An 8,262-nucleotide genomic window follows, 5' to 3' on the forward strand; every position below is an offset into this window, starting at 1 on the left:
CCGTTTTGTTGACGATCAGCCATGCATTAAATCTTTTGTTTACCATGTGAAAGCATCTATGGGAAACCGGTGAAAACACGTTTTTCTCATGAAATTATGGAAATACAAGCCTTATTTCAAATGACCAGAACTTTTTTATTTCTTGACACTTGACACTTTTTCATTTTGTCACAATAAATACAGGTTTGGTTCTCTCTCTCATTTTATTTTATTTATTCATTTTTGTGTTATATTGTTAAGTGGAATGGTATATACATGTAAATACCATAACACCCGTTTTGGCTTCGTCAGGCCTGTGTACTATAAGGTTGATGCCATTGTGGGGGGGGGCACTTGCATTAAAATTTGTACTGTTTGTACTGTATAGCAATCCCTTTTCAATCATTCTAGTAGTAACAAGACATTGAAAGGGCCAACTACCCCTCTTGCCGTATACATTGTCACATTCACACATTTTATGACATGTAAAGTGAGTTTTTATTTGAAATGATTTCAGAAAGTAGGCAAAACCTCTCTTTTATACCACAATTATGGTCACATTAAAATAATTATTAAAAAAATTTCTCAACAACAAAGAAAGTTCAATGATAAAAAATCAACAATTCATGCAAATGGGACAAGTGGGGTAGATAAATTAAGCAATTATAAACAGAAAAAAATATCATACTTATTTAGTAATATTTTAATAGAAATCTATTCAATCTGATACAAGAAAATAATATAATTATTAATACACATATAGGCCTAATATACAATGCAACAATTCAGCAAATATACATAAACTCAAACTTAGCACAGTAAAGTCACAAGGTCAAAGAAAATGGGAATGGAATTAGTGAAAAGAAGCCACAGATACTTATAATCTAAGGAAAAAATAAAAAGTATACAAGAGATGTAGATATTCATAGTCAAAGAATATGGAGCAACTGAATAGATTACACAGTAGAGATCCACCTGTTTTCTACGTACTGCTGGTCAAATTGTATTTACCTACTGTATGTTGCAATACACAGACATCAATCAATCAAAGTAAAGAGTAAAGCATACGCACTATAGTTTCTCTATCCATCAACAACATCTGAGTACCTTACAATGGTATTAAATGATATGTAAGCAATATCAGTAAGAATATCATCACAACCATTTGCAAATCAAATAAATTCTTGAAAATTAAGGAGTTTAGTGATTATATTTGGGAATTGGGATGGGCTCATGTTTAATTGAATACCTCCTCTATCCTTTCCCCCCCCCCAAAAAAAAGGAAGAGAAAAGCATTTCTTCTGGAAGCTCACTTTTGGAAGACATTTTATATGATATCTTGCTGACACCAAGGTTGTCAAGTACATTGACATTTTCTATGATTTTACATTTCCTAATACAATTATGACTACTTCTCTTCCAAAGAAAGAATCAAAGTAGCATTGTGTCTGCCAGAATTAAAATTGATTATGTAACTATCAACAGAAACAAGGTGAAAATCTAATACCCTTGCCAACTGCTCATCAACTAACATCACAATCGTCCGATTTCAATAACAATAAATCAACTTCACATAACTGTATCAGAGAAACTGGAAAAATATATAGTGTAGTTCAGTGAAATAATTTAATAAAAAATAAAACCAAGGTTAATAAAATGTAAGGAAATCCTGGTTGGAAGAATGTATCAGAATTTTCATCTTAATATCAACATGGCAGGAAGAGCTTTATATTCTACTGAGAACACCAGCGATTATGGTCACTCAGTGAATTAGAAGGACCTCTGTCGGGAACCTCTGCTTATTAATATTGATCTTATTTGTTTACTATTAGAATAATAAATATATTGATCATGAAGATTTTGTTATTTCATTGATTAGCATAACACTCATGAGTACAAATGCAAATGCAATAAAAATAATACTAAGCTATCCATGAAAATAGATCCTTTTTAGCATAAGAATCATATCATCACAAGAGAACATTCATGATTGCCATTTTACATGTTTCCATATTTCTGTATTCTTATTCTAAATGTCAGTTTAGCACGTTTGTAAACAATCATGATTTGAATAATTTGACAGCAAGAATGACAATTTAGAGATTAGAAATGACTTTTTTTTCACTCAATTACATGTATATCCTGTTCTTTTCTTTAAAAAAAAATTAGCTCGATTTTAGACTTGGTGATGTCTTTTTTAATGATCAAATGTAAAAATATGAAGAAAATGTAGCATTTTAGAAAGGTTCCTTCAAATTATTTTTTTTCTGTAAAGATGAATTACATTTTAACAACCAGAATTTTATTTTTTATGTTCATCATCCATTTGTACACGAGTGTGACAAAAACAAATAATGTACTAGTGATTGCTTGCATGGGCCACATGCCTTTCAAATTTGCTAATTCACAAATATCAAGCAAATATCACACTTAATCGGGGAAAAAATACATTCTTATATTACATGTAATCTTGACCTGTTTTTTATATATTTTTTTTGCTAGAAAAAAATCATTCAGCTCCATAATTCCATGCCAATGGCATATTGCACTGTATAATACACCTAGAAAATGCATGCATAACTGTTCAATGTGAAGAATAACATCACAATTGAACAAGGATCACATTATAAACTCTCTTATTAACAGTCAAATGCATACATGCTATTGCCCCTGCTTAAATCTCAAGAACTTGTCCGAATTCATAAACCCAAGCATAATCTCTTTTCTGGTTCACAAAATATTCTCTCTAAAATTACTGCCAAGGCCAAATCTTAAGGGGATCAAGCTTTCCACAAAGCTGCACCAGCAAAATCAATTTTTGCATCATTGACTTTTTTTACAAAACATTTTCCAACTTGATCAATTCAAAGTACAATTAAAAACCAACTCTTTCAAAATGTTGAATTAAGTTACGTTCAAACTATTTTTTTTCTATGTTTATAATGCATCATCAAAGTTTATTTTTTAGTATACCATTCTAACCATATTTCCTGCTTTCCCTGACGCATAGAAACCCTTCGGTGTTAGGCGTCTATTAAGAACTGTACTATTATTATCATTATATATTACTTGATGAATTCAACTAAAACACATTATATACTTGATGAAGAATGTAGCATGAACAGTAAACTGAGAAGCATTTTTAGTTGGGTAATTAATTTTCTTGTCATTTTCTATGAAATTCAAAATAAATATTAGTTAAATATGGAGAAACATATATTTTACAATTTTAGTTACCAGCTATATACAAATATTAATGACATAACCCTTACTCTATGTAATCCTACTAGATTCTTAAGAGGGCATACATTGTTAAATTATGTGAATTAAAAGAAACAAAAGAAATCTAAAAAGCTCAGTATCTGCTCTATAATATAATACCAAATTCAAGGAAAATGATCAAGGAAAAACAAACTTCTGATTCAATGAAATAATCCATGAATTTTGATAAAGTTAGTAAATCGAGACGTTTTACAGTCTAGCTGTCAGATAAAAAACCCAATACTCTCTTTTGTTGACAATCAGCTATGGAAGGCACACAATAAAAAGCCATATTTTAATGAAATAATAGAAATGCCAGCATTATTTCAAAACATAAAAACTTTGCTATTCCTGAGTTATTTTCTTTGATTTAGGTATCATATTAAAGAGGAGGTATTGAACTTTTTAGATAGGTATGTGATTTTCTTCTTTAAATTCTGATACAGCCCACCAAGTGACTTTTTGTTTTTGGTATCTTTCTTCAAATTGTTTTTGCTCACTCATGCATAAATAAATTATCATCAAATGTATATATGAAAGAGGAGAGTCCAAGATTTAAGAAAATAGGATAATTGTATATTGTATTTGTGATTAAATTATGATAAATCATCAATAATTCTCTTTTTTTTTTTTGAGACGCACTGTATACATAACATTAACAAATTAGATCAAGCCAAAAATTTTCGGGGAAACTACATGCATATAGAGCTCCAGAAATGCTTTCTATCAAGTTTTTGTGGAAAATGTAGGCTCACACACCCAATTTGAGGGAAACAAAAACAGAAAGTCATCTTCCAAAAGACAAAGGCAACTTCCAGAACTCAGCTTTTCCTCATTGTCACAATGGGAGTTTCTAAATATGTAAGCCCTTCCCTCAATTACTAGGAGGCAAGATTGCCATATCAAAATACACTACTGAATTCTTGTTAAGAGCAACACTATCCAAGTAAACTATTTTTTTTATATTCATAAAATTCAAGTTGAGATTCTGATGTACTAAACTTTCATGTACTTTTATTATAGTGGATGCACCATTCATGAAGCTCCTGGTCTTAGGGACATCTTAATCATTTAAACTCTGATTAAATGATTGTTATTCATTTGTGATATATCACTCAAATCTTTCCAACTTAAGCTAATTAATATTTATAGACCACCGTATTCTGATGCTCATCCTGTACCAATGTCGGTTTTTATGTCTGAATTTAACGACTTTATACAGGAACACTTGTTGTCCAATACACCTGTTATTATCACTGGTGATTTTAACATTCATGTCGATGTTGATAATCAAGAGTCTAGGTTATTCATGGATCTACTTGAGTCATTTTCTTGTATTCAGCATGTTGATTGTAGTACTCATATACATGGTCACACTCTAGATTTGGTTATATCTCGTAAGTCAGACAACATAATTGTCGGGCGACCGTGGCCTGGCTCTTTAATATCTGATCATTTCCCTGTTTTTTGTCACCTGAACTCATTGAAGTCACAGTTGCCTCCTAAGAAAACATCCTTCCGTAAAATTGGTTGTATAGATTTGGACTCTTTGAAGGGTGATGTTGCTAATAGTTCACTTTGTACTAGTACTCCTGATGATCTTAAAGAATTGGTCACTCTATATAATGATACACTTAATTCAATTTTGAACAAACACGCACCTTTGATTACCAAGACCGTTTCATCTCACCCGCAGGTACCATGGTTTACAAATGATGTAAGAACACAAAAAAGAAAAAGGAGAAAGGCTGAAAAGAGATGGTTGAGAACAAAATCCTCTCTTGATTACGAGAATTTCAAAATCGCTCGTAATGAGACCTTATTTGTTATGAATAGTGCTCGACGTACATATTACTCTGAAATGATATTGGAAAACAGTTCTAATCAAAGAAGTCTCTTTAATGTTACTAAATCTTTGCTGAATATGACCAAGCTTCATCCAGTGATACCTCCTCATATTGATAAGAGAACATTTGTTAATGATTTAGGGAATTTCTTCTGCGATAAGATCGTAAAAATTCATTCTCAAATAGAGTTAACTGTAAATAATGGAACTTTTACTTCTGATGACATATCTTTGGATAGTACAAATTTTGAGATTTCACACTCTCAGTCTCAAATCTTCTCTCATTTTGAAATATTATCTGAAAGGGATGTGGAGAAACTGGTCACAAATCTTAGCAAGAAATCATGTTCTTTGGATCCAATCCCAACTAATCTTCTATTGCATTGTAATGAATCGCTACTCCCAGTCTTTACGAAAATTATTAACTTGTCACTCTTAAATGGCCTTTTCCCTTCCGAATGGAAGGTTGCATTGGTGAAGCCACTTCTTAAGAAGCATGGTATGGAGCCTAGTTTTGATAATCTTAGACCAGTTAGTAATTTACAGTATATATCAAAACTTGTTGAAGGAGCTGCTACTCAGCAAATTCTAAAACATATTTCTCATAATGCATTGTTTCCATGTATGCAGTCAGCATACAGACAGTTTCATAGTACCGAAACAGCCTTAGTCAAAATAAACAAGTGGAATGCCTCTGGCCGTCTCACCTGCATCACGCGGTTCAATATAGCAGCAGTGCTGACTTTGCATACTACTCTAACTCGCACAAGATGTTCAGTGATACATGGTTACTCTTATGTCCTCTTTTTAAGAACTAGACCAATAAACTTACAGAGATATGATGGTTATTCAACAAAAAACCCCAACATGGCCAAAGTTCATTGACCTTACATGACCTTTGACCTTGATCATGTGACCTGAAACTGGAACAGGATGTTCAGTGATACTTGATTACTCTTATGTACAAGTTTCATGAATCAGATCCATAAACTTTCAAAGTTATGATGGTAATTCAACAGATACACCCAATTCGGCTAAAGTTCATTGACCTTTGACCTTGGACATGTGACCTGAAACACGCACAGGATGTTCAGTGATACTTGGTTACTCTAATGTCCAAGTTTAACGAACTAGACCAATAAACTTTCAAAGTTATGATGGTAATTCAACAGATACCCCCGATTCGGCCAAAGTTCATTGACCCTAAATGACCTTTGACCTTAATCATGAGACCTGAAACTTGCACAAAATGTTCAGTGATGCTTGATTACTATTATGTCCAAGTTTCATGAATCAGATCCATAAACTTTCAAAGTTATGATGGGAATTCAACAGATATCCCCAATTCGGCCAAAGTTCATTGACCCTAAATGACCTTTGACCTTGATCATGTGACCTGAAACTTGCACAAAATGTTCAGTGATGCTTGATTACTATTATGTCCAAGTTTCATGAATCAGATCCATAAACTTTCAAAGTTATGATGGGAATTCAACAGATATCCCCAATTCGTCCAAAGTTTATTGACCCTAAATGACCTTTGACCTTGGTCATGTGACGTGAAACTCATGCAGGATGTTCATTGATACTTGATTAACCTTATGTCCAAGTTTCATGAACTAGGTCCATATATTTTCTAAGTTATGATGACATTTCAAATACTTAACCTCAGGTTAAGATTTCGATGTTGATTCCTCCAACATGGTCTAAGTTCATTGACCCTAAATGACCTTTGACCTTGGTCATGTGACATGAAACTCTAATAGGATGTTCAGTAATACTTGATTAACCTTATGGCCAAGTTTTATTAACTAGGTCCATATACATTCTAAGTTATGATGTCATTTCAAAAACTTAACCTCAGGTTAAGATTTGATGTTGACGCCGCCGCCGCCGCCGCCACCGCCGCCGCCGCCGCCGCCGTCGCCGTCGGAAAAGCGGCGCCTATAGTCTCACTTTGCTTCGCAGGTGAGACAAAAATGATCTTCTATTGGCAATGGACAATCAAAAGGTAACACTTTTGGTATTGTTGGATCTGAGTGCCGCTTTCGACACTATTGATCATAGGATATTGTTGAACATACTACATACATCTTTTGGTTTGAGCGACTGTGTCCTCACATGGATTGAATCTTACCTTTCTAACAGACAACAAAAAATAATAGTAGATGATGTTATATCTCAGAATTTTGATGTTCCATACGGAGTGCCTCAAGGGTCACGCCTCGGCCCCCTTCTTTTTACTCTTTATACAAGTAACTTGATTACTATCATTCAAAGGCGCTTCCCTAATGTCTCTTGTCATTGCTATGCTGACGATACACAGTTATACATTTCTTTCAGCCCTGATAAGGAAAACCATAATGACAATATTTCAAACTTGGAATCATGTATAAGTTATATTCGTTTTTGGATGTCCCAACATAAGCTAATGCTTAATGATGGAAAAACAGAGTTTCTCATAGTCGGGACAGGCAGGCAAGTAGCAAAACTGAGTGTTAGCAACATAACAGTTGGAGACTCAGAAGTTAAACCATCAAACGTAGTGAAAAATCTGGGTGTATGGCTTGATTCTCGCTTAAACATGGAGAAACACATATCCAACATTAGTAGATCATCTTTTTATATGTTATACAACTTACGCCATATTCGTAGATACTTGGACCAGAAAAGCGCAGAAACCCTAATCCATGCATTTATTAGCAGTAGGCTTGATTATTGTAATGGATTATTGTTTGGTTTACCAGACTCGCAAATCAACAAGCTGCAGCATGTTCAGAATGCATGTGCAAGACTTGTATCCGGTTCCTCAAAGTTTTCCCATATTACACCTGTTCTGATTCAATTACATTGGTTGCCAATAAGGCAGAGAATTGCATTTAAGATACTTTTGCTTGTTTACAAAGCACTGAATGGTCAAGCTCCGAATTACTTGTCTGAATTAATATCATTTAGGTCACATTCATATGCACATAACTTACGAAGTACACAGGATAAGCTGCTTCTAAAGCTACCTCACTTGAGAACAAAAGTAACTCTTGGGGATCGTGCTTTCAGTTGTGCTGCTCCAAAGCTTTGGAACAAATTACCCCTGGAAATACGAAAAGCACCAACTGTTACCATCTTCAAACATTTATTGAAGACCCATCTTTTTTCAGAAGTTTTTGGTTAATTGT

Source organism: Lytechinus variegatus, chromosome 2 (genome assembly GCF_018143015.1).
Source record: "Lytechinus variegatus isolate NC3 chromosome 2, Lvar_3.0, whole genome shotgun sequence".
NCBI classification, from domain to species: domain Eukaryota; kingdom Metazoa; phylum Echinodermata; class Echinoidea; order Temnopleuroida; family Toxopneustidae; genus Lytechinus; species Lytechinus variegatus.